The following is a 24,818-nucleotide window of genomic DNA, read 5'->3' as shown; positions in this document are numbered from 1 at the left end:
CCCCCCGCCCCCCCACCTGCTCGGGCAGGATGGTACAGGTCTGCAGAGGGACCCGGGCACGCTGGCTGGGCTCAGCCCGGCACCAGCTGCCGCACCGAGATTACGGGGCTGCCCGCCTGGAAACCGTGCTGGATTTGTGGTGATTTTCGTAGCCAAGTAAGTACCGGCATCCCTCAGCATGAGAAAATAAAAAATAAAAAGCGCCCCACTCCGCTCTCCCCTTCCTCCCTCACCCATTTTATTTTGTTTCATTTCATTTGATTTTTTTCAGCGCTGATGGTGGTGGTGGCAGCGTGGAAGTGGGGGGGGGGGGGGGGGGAGCCGGGCTTGTTTATCTGGCAGCAGCTGAGGCTGCATTGGGAGCCGCCGCTTAGGGAGACAGGACTGTGAGGGTCCGTGTGCTGGGGGATAGGACTGGGGTGCTGGGGACTTGAGCAGGGGGCCCTTGGACAGGCGGATGCCCAAGGTCTCAGGTAGATGCCGGCAGCGTCTGCTCAGCAAATGCCCCCGGATGGATGTTATGCAAGGACCAGCAAGCCGGTAGCAGGGCAAGGTTCTCTTCCGTCTGAGCTTCGTCCCAGGGAGACGCAGAGGACTAGAGGGTGCCTCCTGCCCGGCCCCCACTGGGTTCCAGGAAAGAGGCAGAGGGAGACTCCCACAGAGGGTCCCCCTAGCAGGTGGGCTGCCATGTGCCAGGACCACCAGGTCAAGCCAGCCAAGGCATGTGGTGACAGGGATGAGTCCCCAGGTCCCCAAGATGGCCAGAAGGGGGGCAGGAGTGGGATGGCCAGGCCATTTTGCAGCAGTCATGCTGGGTGGTGGAGTTAGCACTTTCAGCCCAGAAGCCCAGTTCCTCTGCCAGTCGGGGTGGACTCTGGCTCAGAGCTAGGTACCTGGGGCTCCTCCCTGACCCCTGGAGGGTCAGGATTGGGAAACCCATCAGCTGGGCTCTGCACTCTCCATGGGTGGGCCACCTTGCAGGCAGCCACCCTTTCTAGCCAAGTGGCCATTCCATGGCTGTTCTCTGTTCACCTAGGTTGTATGGGGAGGGGTCTCTGTGGCTGGCCTGCCCCAGTCAGGGAAGTGCCCCCAGGGGTCTTGGGGCCCCCAGGCAGAGGCCCAGCCAGGCTCGACCTTCAGAAGGATAAGCCAGTAGGCAAGCTCAGCCAGCAGAGGGTCTTGGTGTGACGCTGAGTGCCCCTCACCCAGCACAAAGTGGTCTCCCCTCCTTGCCTGCATTTCTCTCCAAATCGCGGGGAGGAGGCAGAGCTGACGTTTGGGGCATTTCCAGAGCTGCAGGCACCGTCCGTAGAAATTCTCCTTTGACGTGTGCAGTAGGAGGGGGCTTGGAGCGCAGGCCCCCGGGGGCCTCCGCCTGTTAACTTCATTGAAGGGACAGTGGCAGGGAGGGGCTACCACAGCTCTGGGGGAACCCTGTAGGGGGAGTCCAGGAGAGATACAAAAAGCCCATGTTATTTAGCTACCTTTGTACCCCCAGTCCCATTCTCATCAGGGCATATACACAGCCACAGATCCGCACAGATGCACATATACAAATATAGTACACGTAGTAGTGTATTGTACATGTTCAAATCATATACACATGCGTTCCTGTGCCCATAGACACACCTCAGCACATGTGGGTACAACTCATATCCCTGAAGAGCACCCGCTCACCTGCAAACTACAGCATGCACATGAATGCCTCATGCACGCACACACACACCTGTGCCCGCGGCATACCACACATGCCTGTAGCTCTAATGCCTGCTCACGGGAACGCGGGAGGCTGCCGAGGGGCTAACTGGCCTGCATACAATGCCCAGTGGCAGCCACGAGTGTGGCATGTGGCCACGTGCAGGCTGGCCCCCATGTGAAAATGACGAGCGCACGTATGTGGTGTCCCGAATGCCATCTGCACGCCCGTCCGCACGTTAGCAGGCACCCGGCATGCTGGAACGTGCCCACAGGTGAATGAATGTGGGTTGCACCTGTACGAAGACGGCCCAGGCACACAGATGCAGCACCGCTGTGGATGCTGCATGCACGCATCCACCCCTCAGCCTCCAGGCATCTTCCATGTAAGTGAAGGTGCCTCTGTGGGCACTGGGGACAGGCTTGGCCCTCAGGGACCTACCTGTGAGGACAGAGGGACACTGGCCAGCCAAGGGCCAGCCCAGATTCCGAGGGAGCTGTGATGGGGCTCAGCAAAGGCCGCCTTGGCTTCTTGAGGTGCTGCAGAGAAGGTTGCCTGGAATTGGAAAGGGGACAGAGGAGGGGGAAGGAGTAGCTGCTGTCCATGGCCCAGACTACCAGGAGTCTGGACCGGCCCCAGCACCCCCATTCTCTGGCCTGAGGAAACTAGCCCACTGGTGTGGAGTCTTTGAGAGCTGGGGCCCAGGACCCCGCCAGCAGCCCCCAGAGTCTTCTCCAGACCCCAGATCAGAAAAGCTGCCTGTGACTTATGCTGTAGAGAGACAGCAGCACTGGGGCCCCTCCCCCTCTCCCTGCACCTAGCACAGGTGTGGGTCAGGAGACTTGGGTGAATAATAATAAGCCAGCTAGCTCTCACCGAGCTAACTGTTCTGCATCCATCACCTCCGTGGGGCCTCCCATAGCCATGTTATTCCCATGCCACAGATGAGGAAGCTGCACAGAGAAGTGGAGACACTTACCCAAGGTCACACAGCTGCAACATGGCAGAGACAGGGTGGAAGCCAGGCTGTCAGTTTCCCTGCCTGCTCTCTTAGACCCTCCCCTCCCTTGCTCCGTGAGGTCAGCTCCAGTTTGGGGTGCCAACATCATGGGAACCAGCAGTCCAAAAACTTGGGATTTGGGAGATGAGGCTCCAAGAAAGGGTCCAGAGAGTCTCCTGAGGCTAAGAGCAGAATCCTCCACAGGCACATGTGGCCCTGTCCTAGACAGCTGTGCCACCCTCTTACCTGGTGGAACTGAAGGCACCTAGAAAGCCAAAGCAGACGTGTGCTTTCTAAAAAGTTACCTGGCCTGGACCCATTCATAAGAGGGAAATGAGACCCAGTCAGGGGAAGGGATTTGTCAAAGATCACACTGTGCTTGCTGGAGAGAAGGATACCTTACCAGCTCACTCAGGTCCCAGGCATGAAGCAGCAGGGGCCTGTTTGACCCCTGCTTTTCTCCAAATGTTTGACTCCGAGTTAAAATGATGAGCACACCAGTTCAGCCTCTACTCTGACCAGCTGTATGACCTTGGGCAAGTTGCTTTGTCCCTCTGCACCTCAGCCGCCTCCTCTGTGCCCGACATGCCTGTTCCTGCCTGGCCTTACCCCCCAGCTGTCCGAGAGCCTTGAGCATTATAGAGGGCTGTGTATAGAGGTGTGATTGGCATCGGGGCCTGGAGCCAGAGCAGGGGAGCACCTTGCTGCTGCAGTTGACCAAGGTCAGGAGGGGAAGCAAGGAAGGGAAATCTCTAGGTTGGTGGGGCTCAAGCATTACTGGACCTAAAGAATCTCCTGGTGGAGGACAAATTTCTGGGTCCCCCCACCCAATGATTCAGGAGGTCCTGAGAGCTGCGTTTTCACAGGTGTCCCAGGGTTCTCACCTCTATAGCTTTGTACCTGGGGGAGCTGAGGCCATTAAGAATAGGTTTGGGGAATCTCCGAGGCTCTGAGAGCTGGGGGTAACCTGGGCACCATGCTGTTCACCAGCTCCTGCCACATTTGGGGAAACTGAGGTCCCCTGGCAATTTGGTGGCAAAGTGAGATGGATGCTCAGGTCTCCAGCCCTCCAGTCCCCATCCCACTGCCAGGCTCTGGCTGCACACTGCACAGCTAAATCAAGCCCTTCTGAGGGCCAGTCAACCTTCCAGCTGCAAACAAGGCTATCTCTCAGCAGTGTGGCTGGGCGGGGTGCTCCTAAGAGACTCACCGAGCCTTGGGGTTGAGTCATGGTGATGGCTCTCCCCAGCTCTATGACAGGGAAATGGCCCATCTTCTGTAAACCTCGATCTTCCCCTCTATAGAAGGGGAACAGATTTAAAGCAGGGCTGTGGGGATGATTCTAAGTAATGTGTGTGAAGCAGCTGGCACATCATAGGTGCAGGGTGAAGGTTGAGGCCGTGAGGGACACTGAGGTGCACAGCATGGTTCCTCTCAACCCCCCTTCGCTCCCGGGGGGCTGCAGCAGAGCAGTCTGGGGTGCAGGTGCTGGATGCCACATGCATACACACTTTGTGGGGGGTGAGCAGGCTCCCTCCCCAGCCCCTCCTGGAGCATACAGAGCAGTGTGGGAGGCAGGGGTGGGTCTTCTGCCTGGAATCTGGGTCCCCCGGTCCACCCTCCCCCTCCAAGGCCAGAACACTGAACATGCAGTAATCCACTTCTCCCTTCCAGTGGGAGCCTCAAACAAGAAAATATTTATGGAGAATGTGCCCCGGACCCAGACAGTCAGTGGTGGTGGGAGATGGGGAAGAGAGCAAAGCCCTGGAGTTCAAAGCAGTAAATAGTGTGGAAGCTCGGTTCACGCGTCTGTGGATGGTCGGGAAGTGTACCCATCACTCAGGTCATTGCACGGGGCAAGTGAGAAAAGTAATGGACAAAGAGGGCTGTGCTCAGGGCGCGGTCCGCATGGGTGGCTCAGTGAATGGACGTTGTGGAGCTCGAGAATCAGTCTGGATTGGGAATCGAGGTGTGAGTTTGAAACCTACCCTGGCCGTTGAAGAGTTTGACCTTTGAGTCAGTCACTTTGCCTCTTCCAGCCCTGGTTTTTGATCTGTAAAATGGGAGGTGTTGCCCACTTCAGAGGGCTGCTGTAGGAGGACAAGACAAAATAGGTGACACTTGCAGCAACCCCTGAAATCCTACTGGAAGCCAGGGGATGTGTGAGGGCTCACCTGGGTCTGCAGGAGGAAGCCCTGCCATGGACAGAGGGAGCGTTTTCAAGGCCTTCGGTGCATCCTGTGCAATCCAGGAAAGCCCTACAGGGTCAGAGGAGTGGAAGGCAAGATGGCCCGGCCTGCTGGAGGCAGGGGAAGGAGGCCAGGGCTGCGGTCTCCGAGGCTCCAGAGGTCCCCCGATCTGAGGGAGGAAGCCTGGGTCCAAAGGTTAGGAGAGCCAGCTTCCAGGCCCAGGTCAGTCAGGGACAGGTGACCTTGGGCAAGTCATGTCAGCCCCCTGGCCTCATGCTTTCCGCTGGAAAGAGGGAACAGTGATCCTGCCTGCCTCGTGTCCTCAGTGAGGGCACATTCTCCTGCCAGCTGGCCCTGGGGTGAAGGGTCTGAGACACTGCAAGGCTGAGGTACGAACTGCTGTCACAGTCTGTTTCCTGTGGCCACCCAAGCAAATGACCACAACCCGGGTGGCTTGAAACAACAGAAATGTAGTCTGTCACGGTTCTGGAGGCTGGACGTCTGACCTCAAGGGATCAGCAGGGCCGGATCCTTCTGGAGGCCCCGAGGGAGCCTGCACTCCCTGCCTCACCCCCAGCTTCCGGGGCCTGCCAGCAATCCCTGGCATTCGATGGCTCGTGGCTGCCTCTCTGCAATCTCTGTCTTCATCTTCATCCTCACATCACCTTCTCGGTGTGTCTCCCTGTCCTCTCTTCTATTTATAAGGATACCTGTCACTGGACATAGGGCCCATCCCTCCAGGATGATTTTGTCTCGAGATCTTTAAATACAACTGCAAAGACCCATTTCCAAATAGGGCCACGTTCTGAAGTTGCAGGTGGACATGAATTTGGGGAGGGACACTTCCACCCGCTCTAATCACTGATATTCCACTACTTTACTGCTGGGAAGTCCTTTGTACGGTGTCTCATTTATTCCTCACAACACCCATTCTACAGATAAAGAAACCAAGGCCTAGGGAAGTTAAGAACATGCCAGAGTCACATAGCAAGTGAGGGGCACAGCTGGGATTTGAACTCAGGTCTCAGGTGCTCTTTCTCCTTTCCATCTTTTTAGAGCTGGCTGGGGACTGCCCATAACCAGAAACCCATGGGTCAGGCATTCCAGCCCGTCCTGTGCAGACCCACGGCTCTTGAGCTCCAGAAAGGAGAGCTGGAGGTGGGCAAGGGAGCTTGGAGGTATGAAGGGGCTATACTAGGCCCAGGAGACCTGCACAGCACAGGTTGAGAGCCCATAGTGCCTTCTTATCTCTGCCATTCATTCTCTGTGGACCTCGTGGTTCTCATCTGGAGAATGGGGATAGCAGCACCAACCTGGTGGGGTAATCGCCAAGTTCTAAAATGCTAATAATCATGATAGTCATTACTGATAGCTAAAATATACCCTCAAGCACTTTACAAATATTTGTTCGTTTCAGGTGTGGGAGGGTAGTTGCTAATTCCAGGCCTCATCCAAGTGGCTCCACCGCTAGATAGCTCTGTGTCGTCAAACTAGAGACTTAACCTTGGTTTACTTATCCATGAAAGTACCCACCTTCCCAGATGTCATGAGAGGCAAGTGGGATTCTGCCGAAGTGCCTGGCCTGGAGTTATGGGCCCATCGAAGGCTCAGAGGATGTTTCGTCATCTGTAAAATGGAAATAACAATAGTGTTATCATCATCATACTATTATTTGTTCTGTAAGGGTTGAGTAAAGCAATGCTAAGGGACCACTTGGCTCAGGGCATGTCCAGAGATGGATATTAAAACGGCCTCCTCTCGTGCCATCGGAAAGACTTGAATTTAAATCCTAATGCCCGTGTTTACTGCTGTGACCTTGAGCCAGTAGCTCTGCCCTGCTGAGCTTGGCACCCTGACATGCAAAGTGGAGTTGAAGCAACCTGCCTAACAAGACAGTGTGTAATGTGATGGATAGAAAACTGCCACGAATGCAGCCCCAGTCACGCTAGACGTTCAGAAATGTTGAACTTCTCTCCTGCTTCTGGAAAAAGGCCCCCAGAGGGCTTCCTTAACGATGGCCTTGGAAGAGGCAAGTCCTAGTCGCAGGAGAGGCAGGCAGGTGGATTTAATTTTTGCAAAGGCCCGGGGAAGTTGTGCTGTGGTGGAGTCTATGAGGCTGAAGAGCCTGTGGGAAGAAGCCAGGCATGAATGATCCTGTTTTGGGTCCATGAGCCATAGAGCTTTGAAGGAAGGAAGCACGTCTCTGTGGGGCTCCTAGGCCCACCCCGATAGCAGTTTTCTATAAAGCTGTAGTGTTCTCCAAATTGGCTTGGGCTGCACCACGGAGCCACGTCTGGCCACCCCAGGGACTGCTTTGCAGGAGGCGTGGGGAATGTCATCCAGAAGAGCTCATTCCAGCCTGGCCCCCTCAAACCCCCGCCTCACTGGCTGGAGCAAGAGCTCAAGGGTGGCATGGGAAGCTGAGCTGGCACATTTTTCTGGCAAGGCTGTGGAGCAGTAGGGCTTCCTTGAGAAACCATTTCGGGGTGTCCCCCAGTCTGGCTGAGGCCTCTGCACTGGGTGAAGGCCTCATCCAGAGCAAGGGGTGCTGGGCTTCTGCTGCCTGTGTTGCGTCTTCTCAGTGCCCTGACCTGTGCCTGAGGGCAGGGTGCATATCCCCCGTGGGCTGACCTTGCGGCCACATTAGCAGGTGGTTCAGGACGTAGCATCAGAGCCAAGACCTGGGCACTGAGCCTTGGTTCCCTCAGTTGTAAAATGGGGACAATAGTGCCCACCTTATAGGGTTCTTATGAATACAGCTGAATTGTGTAGGTTCCCAGACGCATGTTTTGACATCTTGGAAAGAGGGGCACCTATTATAACTGGTAGCATGTCACAGGAGAGCCGGTCACGCCTTTTTCTTTCTGAAGTATATGTAAAATAGCAATGCATCTTACAATGGATGCACCTTAGATTCAGTGAAATACGATAAATAAGATAAAACCTATAAAGGACCAAACGGGGGGGAACAAGCCAGTCTCCTGCCTGCCTCCCCATTTCAGTCACTGCGGGACCTTGGGCATTTCTGTGCACCATGCAGAAACCTTTTTTCCTCTTCCTCCCAGGGCTATTGTGAGAAGTCAGCAAGCTTATGCGTGAATCATGTACCTAGCAGAGTGCCTGTATACAGTAGGTGCTTAGTAATTGGCAGCTCAAAACAAGCAACAAAGACTGTAGTACAGGGATGAGTTTAAATTAAAGATTCTGGGATTCCAATTCCTGCTCTACCATTTCCTTGCTGTGTGACCTAGAGCAAGTTTTAACGTCTCTGTGCTTCAGTGCCACCATCTATAAAATGGAATAACAAAAGTCTCCAGTTCATAGGATGGCTAGGAGAATTAAGTAAAATTAAAGTGCTTAGGGCAGTGCTTGGCAGAAGTGAAGGCAATTGTTTTTTGATGAACTTCTAATGAGTCGCTTCTAGTTCAATAAATGGCAGCTGAAATAGACACTGGGCTCAATAAAGTAATAACAATACAGACTGCACTTGTTTTACAGATGGGGCAGCTGAGGCCAAGAGCCATGTGGGTATGCCCGAGGTCGCACAGCTGGCTCTGCCCAGTGTCCAGGCTGCAGCTCAGTATTGCCATCTTTCCCTAGGACTCTGATTCTTATGGAAAAGCGGTCCTTGCCCGGGGAGGGCGGGTTTCTAGAAGAAGCTGCAGCCAGATACAGCACCCTCGGGGTCAGGGCTCTCTTCAGAAATGGTTTCCTTCTCCCTTCACACTTCTGCTTGTTCACCACTGTACAGGGGAGGGGGCTGAGCTGGGCCATGCCCAAGGTCAGCAGAGTCTGCCGGCCACCCTGCATGCCTACCAGCCAGCACTTCCTGGCCTTCTCAGTGGCTACTGCAGGGTTGACGCAGCAGAACTCCCTCCTGGAGAGAGCAAAAGCCGTGGCTAGCTGCCTGGCCCAGTCACTGGGCAGAGAGGGCCACAGAATGGATTGAAGTGGGAGTGCGGAAGGAGATACCTGGGTGCAGCCTAGCCTGACAAACAGCCCAAGTGACCTTGGACCCATCGCCGTCCCTCTTTGGGCACTAATTTCCATCTTTAAAACAAGGACTTCTGGGGCCAGATGTGCCCCCTAAGACTTTAAATGGGTGAGATTCAAATTTGCCCAGGCATTGCTGCTAGTCAATGTCATAGGCAAGGGACAGGGCTGGAGGGAAGGAGCTCGTGGCTGTGTGTTTGCACACACATGTGGATCTGGGGTGGAGGTCCTCAGGAGCAAGCCTGAGACAGCAGCAGCCCCCGTTCAGCCCAGGGGAATTCTGCAGAGAAGGTGTAATAGCCCAGCAGCCAGGGTACCCGCGCCACAGACTCATGGGGGGGACCCAGGCTGAGCGCGACAGTTTCCATGCTTACATGTGCGTTTGCAATGCAAAGATTGCTGAGAACCAGTCTCTTCTAGCAACTATCTGAAGGCAGGAGATCAAGAGCTCTTTAGGCCACTTCTAAATTTATCAACTTACATGACTCACTTCAGATTAAAATGAGGCCTTTCTCCATCCCACCTCCAGCCAATTTCAAGTTTCCAAGCTCAGAGGATCTTGAAGAGGGGAGAGAATGTAAATCAATAAAACCAATATTGGCTGAGTAGCTGGTCTGTGCCAGGCCGTGTGCCCAGCTCCTGGCCAAACCCGGAGATGAATTAGCTCTAGAGACAGCTGGGACAGCCCCAGGTGCGAGGTGGCAGCTGAGAGCTAATATCCAGCTTGGGGACCGGACCATGAGTAACTTATGTGTCCAAGACTTTGCCTCAACAACCACAGTCCTTGGATCTCACGGGGCCTCAGTTTCCTCATCTGTTAAATGGGACCAGTAGAGGAAGAAGTCTGAGGCCTTGCCACCCCTGTGCTCATGCCCAGTGTGGCTGAGCATTGGGCTCCAGAGCTGTTTAAGAGTGTCCTCTGCCCTCTCAGGGGCCACAGTCTGCCCCGATGGCCTCAAGAGAAGGGAATTCCAACAGCTTCCCTTGCCCTGGGACCTCCAAAAGCTTCTCCAGGGAGTCTCTCTGAACTCAAGTCAAACCTCTACAATGGGACTGCAGCAGCTTAAAACGAATGCAAACACCAGTGTTGGAAAGTGGCCAGCAAGCCTTTGCATGGTGAGCTCCCCTGAGCCCTGCCGCAGCCTTGGGGGTAAGCTGGGATAATCATAGCAGCTATTGTTAAGCGAGCACTGGCTGTGCTAGGCGCTCAGCAAGCGTGCCTTCCTTTACCTTTCCCAAGTGCCACTGGTCCCATTTAGAGGGGAGGAGAGCCGGTCTTGGAGAAGTGCAGCGGTTTGGGCAGACTCTCAGAGCTTCGAGGAAGCCCAGCTTCTTATCATCCTGCTGTGCCCTTTGGGTTCAAGGAGAAACTGAGGCCCAGAGCAGCATTGCCTGAGGTTGCGGAGAGTACTGAAGGCCGGGATCCCATCATGATATCGGCTGCCATACCCCTCAACCCTCCAGGAGAAAGGGTGAGCCCTTGGGCCAGACCCTAAGCCGGGAGCAGGGCCATTCATACACGGCTGTGTCCCCAGCATAGCTGCGCATGGGAGCAAGTTCAGGAGACCCTTGAGGCTGACCCCTTGGCAGTGACAGGCCCAGGCCCCAGGAATCAGCCACATCCTTGCTCTTCATCCTCATTCCCTAAAGGACATCCCAGTATCCCCGTAGGGTTGGAGTCACACCAGGTCCACATTTTGAAGAGAAGTCTTCAATGCCTTAAGCGCCTCCTAGGCCCTACTGAGGGAACTGTAATTCAGATCCCAACTCTGCCAAACCGTGTTTCTGTGGGTGCGTTATTGTTCCTTTCTGAGCCTCAGTGTTGTCTCCTGTGTTGGGGCGGGGGGGAAATGGCTGTCGCCCTTGTGGAGATGATGCAAGATGGGAGTCAAAGACCCTGCCCAGCCCCTGCTCCATGCCTGGTGGCGACTGTGATGGCCACACCAGTGTCTGACACGCAGTTCTCATGTCCATCCTGTGTGAATGGCGTTCTATCCTCACTCTACAGAGGGGGACACAGCTCCCTCAGAGAGGGTCAGGGACTCGCCTGCTTAGCAACTGTGCTGTGAGTGGGAGCTGGTCAGTTTGTGTACGTGGAGGGACGTATAGCTGTATTCTTAGGGCTTCGGAGGGCAGCCAAAGGCACTGTCCAGGGGGGGTTTTCTCTGTCAAGGAGACAAAATCCCAGGATAGAGAATTGTGGGGTGTAAAACGGAGAAGACAGCACAGGGCAGTGGTTAAGAGTGTACTCTAGAGCCTAGAAGCCTGGGCTTGATTCCCAGCCCCAGTGCTTCCTCGCTGTGTGACCTTGAGCAAGTGATCTACCCTGGCTGTACCTGTTACCTCACCTGTAAATGGGAGTAAATGACAGTACCTATTTCATAGGGTTCTTGCGCAGATTAAATAATTTAATAGGTGCAAGGAGCTTAGAACAGTACCTGACGCTCTTCACAGGAAACTCTATGAAGTATCTATTGTCAGTATTACTAGTACTATTATTATTCATAGATTCAGAATGGGAAGACGAGCCTGCACTCCCCTTTGCTCTCTCTGCCTGAATCTTGCTGTAGTTTCCTTCATGGCCACCGGGGATGCCTTCTCAGAATGCCCATCTGGACTGTCACTCTCTGGTCAAGGTCTTCAGTGTTCCCCACTGCCAAGTCTCCTCAGCCCCCATCTGTGATTTATCCCCCACCTACCCTTCCAGCATCTTCCACTTCCCCTTCATACCACTTCTTTGTCAGTGAATTACTTCATGCACTAAGCCGGTCAGGAATTTAGTCCTTTATACAAATTGGAGCACAGCTCCCATTCACACTGACCTTTCCCGTCACCTCTGAGGCTTTGCCCAAGCCATGCCAACCCCTGGAACACCCTAAGCCATCCTTCAAGACCCCAGTGAAATGTCTCCTTGTTCAGGAAGACCTTCCTGACTCTCCTGTTATTATAAGCACCCAGGCAGCAGACCCTGGGCCTCTGGAGATGTGCCTTAGCCAATGAGTTTCAATTATTTTTATTTTTGTGTTTTTCAGAGATTTCATTAAAATGTTGTTGAATAAGCACATGTTGAATAAATGAAAGGGTGACCTCCCTCACTGGTTCCCCCCTATCCTCTCTTGTGGCCCCCCATCATCTGTTCTCCCTAAGTGGCCAGATGGACTCTTCTAACAATATGAATCAGACTATGGTGCTCCCTGCTTAAAACTCTGCAGTCTTCCCCATGAGGCACAGGATAAAACCCAGCCTCCTTTCATAGCCTCTCAGTGTCTGGCCACTCATCCCACCCTTCTTTCCTCACTCACTCTTCTCTAGCTTGCTGGCTTCCTTCCCATTCTTGAAACTTATCAACCTCTTTCCTGTCTCAGGGCCTTTGCATATGCTGTTTCACTATCTAGAATTCTTTCTCTCCTTCTCTCTATATGATAGGTTCCTTCTCATCAAGATAAGTGGCAATTCCCCACTGAGGCCATCCCTCATCTATTAGAAAGAGCTTCCCCTGTCATGGCATTTGTGTTTTAACAGAACTTATCACATTGACATTCTTTTCTGTATTTATTCCCTTGTTTGTTGTCTGTCTCCCCTCTAGACAATCAGCTCCTTGAGGACAGGAAGCTTGTCTGTCTGGCTGACTATTGCATTCAAGGGCTAGCCCTGGGGGAGGCTTTCTGTTTTGTGCAAACTCATTCTTGACCTAGTATCTACAGGAGGGGCTGGAGATGATTGTGGGCAGTTGCCTAGGACCCCACACTCAACTCCCCTGCCTTTAGTGAGCCTCTCTGTGCAGTCTTCAGTGAAAGCAATGCCATCTGCGTCTCCCACCCTTTACATTCTAGCTGGGCGGAGGGCGGTAAAGGACAGATGGACAGACGAGTCTGTAGGTCCTGTAGCACGGTATGAGGCAGAATAAAGCAGAGGAAGGTCTAGGAGGAAGAGCTCTCAGCTGTCCTGTTCTCTGGGAAATTGGGCTTTGTCACATTGTTTGTGGTCGGTCCACTGTGAACTTTCAAGCTTGAAGAGCACTTAATGATGGGTTTGGGGGCCAGGCCTTAATAAAGGGAAATTTCTGCTGATTAGACCCACACAGACCGAGCTCTGGAAAGAGTGTGCCTGGTGCTTACCTGCCCTCCCCCATGCAAGTCCCCAGCAGGGCACCCAGAGCTGCCAATTACTGTGTCCCCAGGCCAGGAGGTGGCCAGAAAGGAAACCAGGCAGCTACCACTTGGAAAACCCTGTTTTCCTTTTTTAAACTGCAGTCATTTGAATTACAAAACTAAGGGCATGCTTGTTAAAACACATGGCTTGCTACACAGAAGGGTCCATTGCAACGGGCGCCTTTTCCTCTCCCCACATCCCACAGTGACCTGATGTGACCACGGTCAGTACCGTTTTGTCCATATGGGGACGCACACTTTTTTCCATGTGGTCACGTTCCCCGAGTCCGGGATACGTCTTGCAGCTGATGGCGCACCCTGGTTTTATTGGAAGTGCTTTTTCTTTCTTAATGGTATGTACAATCCTGGTGCCACTCACAATCCAGCTTTGATTCATCAAAATCTGGCAATTTGCTGCTTCCTTCTCCTGTTTGTTCTTTCCCTCACTGGCAGATAGAAGTTCCTAGGGGTTTTGTTCCTTCTCCATGGGGTCTTTGTACTCATACCTGTGACTTTACTCTGTCCCAGTACTATGGCCATCCTGGCAGCTCAGCAGTCCTTGAATGAGAGGCCGTGGAGGCTAGTGCAGAGGGCACGGGCCTGCAAGCCGCTGGCTCTGCCGTTTACCAGCTGTGGTATGCCCTCTCCGTGCCCTCATTACCACAGTCAGGTGCCAGCGCCCATGCGGTGCCCAGTGCAGTCTGGCTGGGGTTTGCCGGGGGTGGGCATTTCCCTCCTTCCCCCTTGATGATGTGGATGGCGGATGGCATGGCACAGCAGGGTACGTCATCACCCCCTCCCCGACAAGTAGCCCTGAGACCCGGGGGCGGGGGGCAGGGAATCTGGCTCCCGTAAAAAGGCTGGATGCAAAAGATCGGCTAAAAAAAGCCATGCACAAACCAGGGCAGGAGGTAAAGTCAGAGAACAGTCTCTTATTTTAAAATATCAACTGAAGCAAACTGAAGCTTCTTAGAAAGGAGAAAGTCAGAGAGAGGCCAAGGTGATGTGCTGTCCCCCTAACCCAGCCCCTGCCCCCAGGGGCAGGCCCAGCACACAGGAGGAGGCCCTGGGCAGCCAGATGCTCCTACAGGTCAGAGCCCCCTGGGCTCCTTCCCTGGGCCAGTTTCCAAATCATGATGCTGTTGACTGACACAGACACAGGTGCTGTTCTGAGTGCTCTGCAGGACTCACTTAATATAACAGGCCTCTGGCAGGTATTATCCCCATTGCACACATGAGAAAACTGAGACTCTGAGACAGTGAGCTGCCCAAGGGCACCCAGCCAGCGGCCTGACTCCCAACGCCTGACCGTGACGACAGTTGCTTCACAGTCCCAGAGTCCGGGTCTGGCAGGGTGACCAGTCATTGCAAACCGTGTGCTATCAACCAGGCTTGGGGAAGCTGGGGTGGGGGAGGGGGGCGGGGGCAGACCCAGAGGAGGCACCCCCCACCAGCCCTTTGTTGGGCTCTTGGGGAACCACCTCAAGGGGTCCTCACATGGCAGCCGAGTGGAAGGATAAAGAAGAGCTAGCCAACTGGAAGGAAGGTAGGAAGTGGAAAGGGTGCTCCAGGCAAAAGCGCAGCTTGAGCGGGGGAGGAAGCCACCCGCCACCAGCCGCCCAGAGCAGAAGGCGGCAGGCGGGGGCGGTGAGTGCTGGGCGGGAGAGCCAGCCAGGCCAAGCCAAGGGCAGTGGGCTGAATGGTTCTAAGCTGGGGACTAATGTGACCAGACCTGCTCATTTGGAAGATCCCGTGGCCCCAGTGGGGATAGCAGGTTGGAAGGATGAGGCTGGAGGCCCATGAGGAGGCCGGTCAGGCATCCAGGTGAGCAGGAGCAGAACAGAGGAGCAGACTGCCACGAGATGGGCGACAGGCAAGCTGACGGGGCTTTGGGATGGATGGGGGCATCGAGGGAGAGGCCACGGAAGTCCCAGCAGGTGTGTGGGCCTTTTAGAAAGGGCCAGAGATGGTGAGAGAGAAAGTAGGTTGGGGAGAACCTGTGAATCTGATGCTGGGGAAGGGTCTGCAAATCTGCTTAATGAGAGACCAAAGGGATGACTACAACAAACCCTGGGGAACCACTGACTGAAGGAGTGTGAAAGTCCTTCTGAGAAAGAAAATAACCACCATACCTAAGGAATGGGGGGGAGGTTCGTTCACTCCATGAACAGCCGTCTGCTGAGGGCCTACTGTGCTCCAGGCACTGAGGACGTTATGCTAAGTGCAACAAGCCAGTTCACTGCCTCCCGGTCTTGCAGTCAAGGGGCAGGAAAGAAGCAAGACATAAGTGAGTGGCATGTCAAGGAGTATGGAGAAAAATAAGGCAGAGGAAGGAAGATGAAGAGAGTTGTTTCGAAGAGAGGGTCAGGTATGGCCTCCCTGGGAAGGGAGCATTTGAGCAGACACCCGAGGAAGCCACATGGCTGTCTGGGGAAGAGGGTTCCAGGCAGAAGTAGCAGCCAGTGAAAAAGCCCTGAGGTGGATGCATTTTCACTGGATTCAAGGAATGGTGAGGAGGCCAGAGAGGGGAGTGAGCGAGGGGGAGGTTAGGAGAGTTGTTCAGAGAGGTAACAGGGGGGTGGGGAGTGCAAATTATGCATGGCTTCATGGGCCATTGTAGGGACTTTGGTTTCTCCTGGGTGAATGACAGGAGCAACAGGAGGATTCAGAACAGAAGAGAGATGTTTACCCAAAGATACAGATGTAGTGAAGAGAAGGGCCATATGCACCCCAATGTTCATAGCAGCAATGTCCACAATCTAAATCGTGGACAGAGCCGAGATGCCCTTCAACAGATGACTGGATTAAGAAGTGTGGTCCATATATACAATGGAATATTACTCAGCTATCAGAAAGAACGAATTCTCAACATTTGCTGCAACATGGACGGCACTGGAGGAGATAATGCTAAGTGAAATAAGTCAAGCAGAGAAAGACAATTATCATATGANGAGGCACCCCCCACCAGCCCTTTGTTGGGCTCTTGGGGAACCACCTCAAGGGGTCCTCACATGGCAGCCGAGTGGAAGGATAAAGAAGAGCTAGCCAACTGGAAGGAAGGTAGGAAGTGGAAAGGGTGCTCCAGGCAAAAGCGCAGCTTGAGCGGGGGAGGAAGCCACCCGCCACCAGCCGCCCAGAGCAGAAGGCGGCAGGCGGGGGCGGTGAGTGCTGGGCGGGAGAGCCAGCCAGGCCAAGCCAAGGGCAGTGGGCTGAATGGTTCTAAGCTGGGGACTAATGTGACCAGACCTGCTCATTTGGAAGATCCCGTGGCCCCAGTGGGGATAGCAGGTTGGAAGGATGAGGCTGGAGGCCCATGAGGAGGCCGGTCAGGCATCCAGGTGAGCAGGAGCAGAACAGAGGAGCAGACTGCCACGAGATGGGCGACAGGCAAGCTGACGGGGCTTTGGGATGGATGGGGGCATCGAGGGAGAGGCCACGGAAGTCCCAGCAGGTGTGTGGGCCTTTTAGAAAGGGCCAGAGATGGTGAGAGAGAAAGTAGGTTGGGGAGAACCTGTGAATCTGATGCTGGGGAAGGGTCTGCAAATCTGCTTAATGAGAGACCAAAGGGATGACTACAACAAACCCTGGGGAACCACTGACTGAAGGAGTGTGAAAGTCCTTCTGAGAAAGAAAATAACCACCATACCTAAGGAATGGGGGGGAGGTTCGTTCACTCCATGAACAGCCGTCTGCTGAGGGCCTACTGTGCTCCAGGCACTGAGGACGTTATGCTAAGTGCAACAAGCCAGTTCACTGCCTCCCGGTCTTGCAGTCAAGGGGCAGGAAAGAAGCAAGACATAAGTGAGTGGCATGTCAAGGAGTATGGAGAAAAATAAGGCAGAGGAAGGAAGATGAAGAGAGTTGTTTCGAAGAGAGGGTCAGGTATGGCCTCCCTGGGAAGGGAGCATTTGAGCAGACACCCGAGGAAGCCACATGGCTGTCTGGGGAAGAGGGTTCCAGGCAGAAGTAGCAGCCAGTGAAAAAGCCCTGAGGTGGATGCATTTTCACTGGATTCAAGGAATGGTGAGGAGGCCAGAGAGGGGAGTGAGCGAGGGGGAGGTTAGGAGAGTTGTTCAGAGAGGTAACAGGGGGGTGGGGAGTGCAAATTATGCATGGCTTCATGGGCCATTGTAGGGACTTTGGTTTCTCCTGGGTGAATGACAGGAGCAACAGGAGGATTCAGAACAGAAGAGAGATGTTTACCCAAAGATACAGATGTAGTGAAGAGAAGGGCCATATGCACCCCAATGTTCATAGCAGCAATGTCCACAATAGCTAAATCGTGGACAGAGCCGAGATGCCCTTCAACAGATGACTGGATTAAGAAGTGTGGTCCATATATACAATGGAATATTACTCAGCTATCAGAAAGAACGAATTCTCAACATTTGCTGCAACATGGACGGCACTGGAGAATATAATGCTAAGTGAAATAAGTCAAGCAGAGAAAGACAATTATCATATGATTTCTCTCATCTATGGAACATAAGAACTAGGAAGATCAGTAGGGGAAGAAAGGGATAAAGAAAGGGGGGGTAATCAGAAGGGGGAATGAAGCATGAGAGACTATGGACTCTGAGAAACAAACTGAGGGCTTCAGAGGGGAGGGGGGTGGGAGGAATGGGATAAACCGGTGATGGGTATTAAGGAGGGCACGTATTGCATGGTGCACTGGGTGTTATACGCAACTAATGAATCATCGAACTTTACATCGGAAACCGGAGATGTACTGTATGGTGACTAACATAATATAATAAAAAAACATTAAAAAAATAAGAAAAAAATAAATAAAATGGGTGTGATTATATAAAAAAAAGAAGAAAAAGAGGAACTGATTTGCCTCTGGCTGTGTATGGAGAACAGATGGGAGGGGGTGCAGGGGTGAGAGGCAGAGAGCGCAGGGAGGAGGCTTTTGCAGTGAGCCTGGTGAGAAGCTGGTGGCTTGGGCCAGGGCAGAGACTGTGGAGGTGGTAAGAAGTAACCACATTGTTTGTATGTTTTGAAGGTAGAGCAGACAGGATTTGCAGATGGATATTTGGTGAGATAATTTTATTACAGAAGTGATCCCAGCACCTAGCATATTGTCTAGAACGTGGTGAGCACTCAGTGAATATTGCATGAAAGGATGGGTGGGTGGATGGATGGAGGGATGGAGAGATGGATGAATGGATGAAAGCAAAGTGGCAGGGAGGCAGGGAGGCAGGGAGAGAGGAAAGTAGGCAGGCCTTGAATGCCAGATTACAGAATCCAAACTTTTTCTCAGAGTCAGTGGGAGCCATTAGGTTCTTGAGCAGGGGGCATGACAGAGGATATATTATTGGAGGTACTCTCAGTTGGTGGCATTGGGCAGTACCTGGCACCATGTCCCAAGCTGGTGATGCCCATGGACACTAGTGGCCAGTCCCCTCTGGTTTTTTGCTGTCCAACCCAACCCTCATTCATTTATTCATTAACAAGCATTCAGTGAGCAATTACTCTGAGCTGAGGGCACCGGACATGGTGTGAACGAACCAGACCAGTCCTTGCCCACAGAACACGTTCTTCACCCCCCATAAGGCCACAGAACCAGAGACAGAATGCAGGTTATTCCCAGGGCTCAGTGGCCTACCAGCTTCATGCTAAGAAGTGAGGGATTGCCCTGTGCCCTTTCCAGTAACCTGAACTTCTTACAGCCTCAAATAAGCCAGGCAAAGCCTTACAACTTGTCTTAGAACCCTACTGACCCCTAGCATCCCCTTCCTAACACAGGGCTTTCTTGTTTGGGGTTTGGTCTTTGGTTCCATTTGGGGATTTACTTTGGTCGTGTGTGTGTGTGTGTGTGTGTGTGTGTGTGTGTGTGTGCGCGCACTCACTGGGGGTGGTGGTGGCAGGGAGGGAATCTGCACTGGGAATGGGTAAGGGAAGAGGGACCAGCATGTACTCAAGGCCCACTGTGTTTCAGATTCATTACATATTTATGTGTTCATTTAACAAGTATGTATTGAACTCTCGCTACATGCCGGGCACCATGTAAGGCCGTGTGGATTAGTAAGACAGAGGAGGTCTCACTAATAAATAAAATAATGTAATTCTGGGCAATAGTGATTGTTATGAGGAGAAAATTTAACAGGAGGGTCCAAGGGGCTGCCTGGGACAGCTTGAGTGGGATGGTCAGGGAGAGGAGGAGATGATGTTTGGATGATGAGTAGGTCCTGGCTGTGTCCCATCTGGGGGAGAGCGATCCCAGCAAAGGAGTCAACATGTGCAAAGGCCCCGAATGGAAAAGGGCGAGGGTTGTTCAGAGGTCAGAGGCCACTGTGGCTGGGGTGCAAGGCGCAAAGAGGAGAGAAGTAGGTGAGGCAGAAGCGGTGAGAGGCCAGATCATGTGGGGCTTTGTAGGTCACATGTGGTGTTTGCATTTGATCCTGACATTGAAGGGTCTTAAGAAGGGGTGAGACATACACAGACCCCTCTGGCTGCTGTGTGGAAAGGGAATGTCATCTCATTACATCCCTGCACAATTCTGGGCAATTGGTGGTAAAAATCCTATTTTCCAGGTAAAGAAACTAGTTGCATAGCTAATAAGTGGGCTGAGTGGGGTTTGAATCCACTTTGTTTGACCAAATCCTGCACGTGCTCAATGGGCACCCACGGAAGGGTCTTGGACCAGCAAATGATGTGGTGCAAGTAGGGTTTCAGGATGCTGACATGGTGCTCAGGTCTGGCTCCTGCCCTGAGCGCCTCCACACCCTGAGACCAGACCGTCCCCCTCTTCTCACTCACCACCCCTCAGCTGTAGGTTCCAGATGCACTGGCTTATTCCGTGATGCCCTGGACCAGTGTGCACTTGGGGCCATTGTGGAATGGGTACTAGGAGCATGGATTTCACAGGATTTTGTCAGAAGCTTCTGCAAAAGCCTTCCCCTGCCATTGACACACAGCACCGTCGCAGAATGACCCCCCTGACTCCCAGGCCCTAGGAGCCGAGTCCTGGCCACAGGGCCAGCCAGACCAGGGAAGCCCCGGCCAAGCCACACAAAAGGCCAGGACAGCCAGTGCTCAACCCCGGCCTTTGTGATTCTCTGTGGAGGCGAACGGCAGGGATGCACAAGGTTCTCCCCCACGCCACTCTACCCCCACCACCTGCCCTCGTCTGTGGAGAAAATTTGGATACAGATAAAGTAATCACCCCCATCCCCTCCTTGTCCAGTTTTTCTTGTCACTGCCCTGCTCCCTCCTATGCCCTCACCCAGGGCAGAGCTCAGGTGGAAAAGTCCTTAGTTGTGTCACTCATCAGCCGGGTGACCTCACCCCTCTGAACCTTAGCTTCAACAGCTGTAAAATAAGGTAATAAACCTTCCCAGGCAGCACCTCGGTGAGGAAGACACGAGAAGCCTTTACCTCAGTGCCTGGCGCGTCCTCCGTGCTCAGCTGAAAAAGCAGATGCGGCTTTTATGATGTCAGCGATGACAGTGGCTCCCTAGCCTTCGACATCCTCCCTCACCTCTTGTCCCCACCCTTCCTCCCTCCTCTCACCCCTCCCACCTTCAAACAGAAGCCTCACCCAGTCACTTTCACAGAGGGGGTCCCGCTCACGTCAGTCCTACCCAGGGTCTGCTCTGTGCCCAGGACTTCTACCTCATTCTCCTCATACCCTCGTGACAACAGTGCAAGGGACGTGGCCTCATCCCCATTTCACGGCTGAGGAAACTGAGGCGCAGAGCTGCAAAGGAATCTGTACAGAACGTGAGGAGCTGGGGCTCCAACCCAGGTCTACGTAGGCAGCCACCTCTTTTCCTGGTCTGAGGGGGATTCTTCTTGGGCCGTTAGGTGTGGCTGTATTCTTGTGGGCTTCTGATGTGTAAGGGGGTTTTCCTGAATTGGGAGGAGAGGTGTCAGGTGAAGGGAGGGGTGTGGCACTGGGTTGGCACCCAGTTCTGGTTCTGCTGTAGCTGGGAAGTGAGGGGCCTGGGGCCCCTGCAGGGCATTCTGCAGGACAGCTCAGAGCTGGGAAGAGCAGAGGCCAGCCTGGCTCAGGAGTGAAGACAGAGCCTGGGCTAAGGCAGCCTTGGGACAGAGGGAGCAACTGAGGCAGGAGAACTGGTGGGCGTTGAAGAGTTCATAATGCCAGAGAAAGCCCCAGAGCCAGTGGCAGTGGGATGGCTGTGGGAGACACTGGGGGCATCCCAGGACCCTCACCTGTGTGCAGGTCCCTCAGGCCGTCACCCTCCCCCCATGGAGAGGCATCTGGGGACACCACATGCCCATGGGAGAGGCAGATAGCAGCTGGGCAGTGAGAAGGCTGCCTGTTCCACCCCCAGCTAGCACCTTCCAGGACCTGAAGGGTGTTCAGGTCACTTTCTCCCTCCCAGGAAGCCTCTGGTCCCTTTGGAGGCCTCCAGAGTTACCAGAAACTCCATTTCTCTGCACCCTCTCTGGCTTCAGTCCCTGGAACTCAGGAGACCCAAAGTCAGAGCCAGCACTCCTCACTAATGCTTCAGACCTTAGCATCCTGCCAATTACCTTCTTTCACAAGGGAGAAGCTGGGCTCAGAGAAGTCTAGGAACAACTCAAGGTCACACAGTGAGCAAGTCACAGAGAAATGGACTCTGGGCTGGGACTCCCCACCCCCAAAAGGAGCAACTTCCTTGTTCTTTCACATTTCCCTCCAGAAGAGAAAGGGGTCCCCATTTTCCTTTATCCATGGGCCTCTGGGTGCCCAGCTCTATGCCAGGGGCTAATGCCGATGCACGGACCACAGAGCCCTTCTGTAGGCAGCTCCAGCATCCTTCTGGGCTGCACGGGGCAATTCCTTTTTGAAGTTTTTCCAGGGCAGCATTTGGAGGCCAGCCAGCAGGTCTTTAACACCTCCATGGAAATTTCCAACAATGGAATTATTAAAACCTCCTGTGGCCCTTCTCCCCTTCCACTTTGTTATGAAAAACAGCCCCTTGGTGGCCAGGCAGGGGACAGAGCAGCTGTGATTTCATAATGAAACGTTCAGAGAAGAATTCCCCAGTGAGAGACTCTCTGAGGGGATTGCTAATGGGACCCAGGGGATCCTGGTGTGGAATCCAGGAGGTCTCTCAGGAAAGGATTTCCAGCTGCCCGGGGCCAGGAGCCAGGGCTGCCATGGGAGCCCAGGATTTCCTCCTACCACCGGTGCTCGGGGTGGTGTTGGCAGTACGGGCAGGGCATTGCACCTTGTTGGTGCTCAATAAATGCTGGTTGGTTGTTACTCAGGTATGCAGGTAGGTTGATAGGAAGGAGAGAGGGCGGGGTAAGTTTGGTCCCATTAGGAACCATCCGTGCCGTATGCGTGATCTTGGTCGGTCACTTCACTCCTGTGCTGTCCAACTTCCTCATCTATAAAATGGAGACAAGTACACTGACCACACGAGGTGTTTTGAAACGAGAGCTAATGCAGAGCCAGCTCCATGAACAGCAGCTACTTTGGTCATCTCCATCATCACCCTCGCCAGCAAAATGAGGGAAAATAGAGAACATGTGAGCTTGGGAGACGGCCCTGAACAATCTATGGGAATCCCCTTAGAAGCGGCTTCACCTTGGCCAAGCGACTTCACCTCTCTGGGCCTCAGTTTCCCCAGGGGGCCCTTTCCCTGGACTAAGGAGGGAAGAGTGTTTCCGTTTAGGCCCTGCAGGTGAGCGGAATGCAGGCTTTCTCCAGCTCTGTCATAGGAGTTAGGGCAGGCTGACAAGACCTCAGGGAGACCTGGAGCTGGTGGAGCCCCAGGTCTGCACAGCCCAGGGGAAGTGGCCGCCACACTCCGGGTTCTAGCCTTTGTGCAGCTTGTCTCCAGCCCCTGAACTGACCACACTTCCTCTCCCCTCGCCACCAGTCTGGCCGGAAATGGGCTGCCCTTGAGCCGGTTTTGACCCACCTGGGTGGGGAAAAGTGAGAGGTGGGCTTCTCTCAGCCCAGTTGCAGCTTTTTGGTTGACAGGGGCTGAGGGTCCCTTGGCATGAGCAGAGCAGGTGTAACTGGGAGGTGCACCCTGCGGACCAGTTGAGAGCTTGACTTCTGTGGCCGGCAGAGCTGGGATCTAGTCCTGCTTCCCCAGCCATGTGGTGGGGGCAAGATGCCCACATGCCAGGCTCCCATCTGTAAAGTGGGTTAACCATAGGGCTCACCTCCTAGGTGGGCTGTCAGGGTGGAATGAAACAGAAATCATGAATGGCACCTCCTGGGCTAGGGCCTGTGTTCATTTACGCACTCAGCTGTATAGTGAACATCTGCCATGTGGCAGCACTGGCCTGGGCAGGGGTATTTTATGGTAAACAAATAAGGCAGTCTAGGGTGATCCAACTTGTCCTGGTTTGCCTGGGACATTCCTGGTTTTAGCCCCAAAAGTCCCACATCCCAGAAAACCCCTCACTCTCAGGCAAACCAGGACAGTGGGTCACCCTCATACAATCCCTGACTTCATGGAGTGTAAAGTTTAGTGGAGGGAGACAGACAATAAGTAAATATATAATATGTGTGGTTAAAGTATTACTTTAAAAATAATGCACAGTGAGGTGGTAGGGGATGATGAAGCTTGTTATTTTTAATGGGGTGGTCAGGGCAGACCTTCCTGAGGAGGTGACATTTGAGTAGGGACCTCAGGAGGTTAGAGAATGAGACATGTAGGTATCTGGGGAAAGAGCACCGCCAGTCAAGGAAACAGCATGGACAAGAGCCCTGAGGTGGGAGCTGGCATGCTGAAAGAAGAGAAAAAGGGATGGGGTGCGATGAGGGAGGGTAGGCCAGTTGAATTAATTGGAAGCAAGTACTATAAATGCCAATTCAAGTTTGCTTAAGAAAAAAAAGTTGCAGGGGCGCCTGAGTGGGTCAGTTGGTTGAGGGTCTGACTCTTGGTTTTGGCTCAGGTCATGATCTCACAGTCATGGGACCAAGCCCTGTGTAATTAATACATACATACATACACACAAAAATGCAAAAATAGATAAAATCTTTTTTAAAAAAGAAAAAAGGATGCATTATCTAACTTAACAGGAAAAGAACAGGGAAGATTGGCTTCAGGTATGTTTGTATCTTGGTGCTCAAATGAGATCTTTCCATTTCTCAGCGCAGCCTGCATCTGTGTTACCTTCATTCTCAGGAGGGTTACAGCACCCCTCCCCATCAGTAACTGCAGCAGAAAGAGATGCTCTGTTCTGAGGTCCAGGAATGACAGGTTGGAGCAGACAGGTCTAATGTGGCTGGAGCAGAGAGTGTGGGCCAGAGCACCTGGACCTGGTCTTACAGATCTCAGTGAGGATGTTGTACTTAGTTCTGAGTGTTCTGGAAGCTCTTGGGAGGTTTTAAGCAGGGAAGTGATGTGATCCAGTTTCTGTTTTAGGGATATGTGTGGTTGCTGTGTGGAGAATGGGTTGTGGGAGCAATGGGCAGCAGCAGGGTCGATGAGGATGCTGGTGCAATCACCCAGGTGGGCATTGATGATGGAAATAGAAATGGAGAAGAGGATGGTGTTGAGAACCACTTAAGAGAAAGCCTGGAGCAAGTTGGGGTCTAGGTGGGGGTTGGAACCCTGTTAACAACTTGGCAGGGCCTTAGCCCCAAAAGAACCGAGGTATGGGAGAGAGCTCTGTGCCAGAGACAAGGCAAGAGCCAGTCCCTATAGTTGGGACCTCTTTACCAACATAACACAAGCCCCCTAGGCTGAAGGCCTGGGATCTTTGAATCCCTTCCCAGTTAGAGACTACCTTTGGGCCCAGAGCCTGGAGTCTGCAGGCGGGGTCCAGATGACCCCAGCTATGAGGAGTGGAGGGTTGAGAGGGCAGGGAGC

The 24,818-nt window shown here is 53.4% G+C and overlaps 1 protein-coding gene across 3 annotated transcripts in view; it reads left to right on the top strand.

Moving 5' to 3' along the window:
• Nucleotides 1-25: 25 nt before the first annotated feature.
• Nucleotides 26-24,818, top strand: part of ATP2B2 (ATPase plasma membrane Ca2+ transporting 2) — a 164,966-nt gene continuing 140,173 nt past the window's right edge. For all 3 annotated transcript variants that reach the window (XM_034658772.1, XM_034658771.1, XM_034658770.1), the window contains exon 1: nt 26-156. The gene's annotated coding sequence lies outside the window, so the exon portion shown is untranslated. The remainder of the gene's footprint in view (nt 157-24,818) is intronic.

The sequence above is a fragment of the Ailuropoda melanoleuca genome, chromosome 4 (genome assembly GCF_002007445.2).
Source record: "Ailuropoda melanoleuca isolate Jingjing chromosome 4, ASM200744v2, whole genome shotgun sequence".
NCBI lineage: Eukaryota > Metazoa > Chordata > Mammalia > Carnivora > Ursidae > Ailuropoda > Ailuropoda melanoleuca.
The sequence above is the reverse complement of the archived record's forward strand: the minus strand, read 5'-3'. Positions and strand labels throughout refer to the sequence as shown.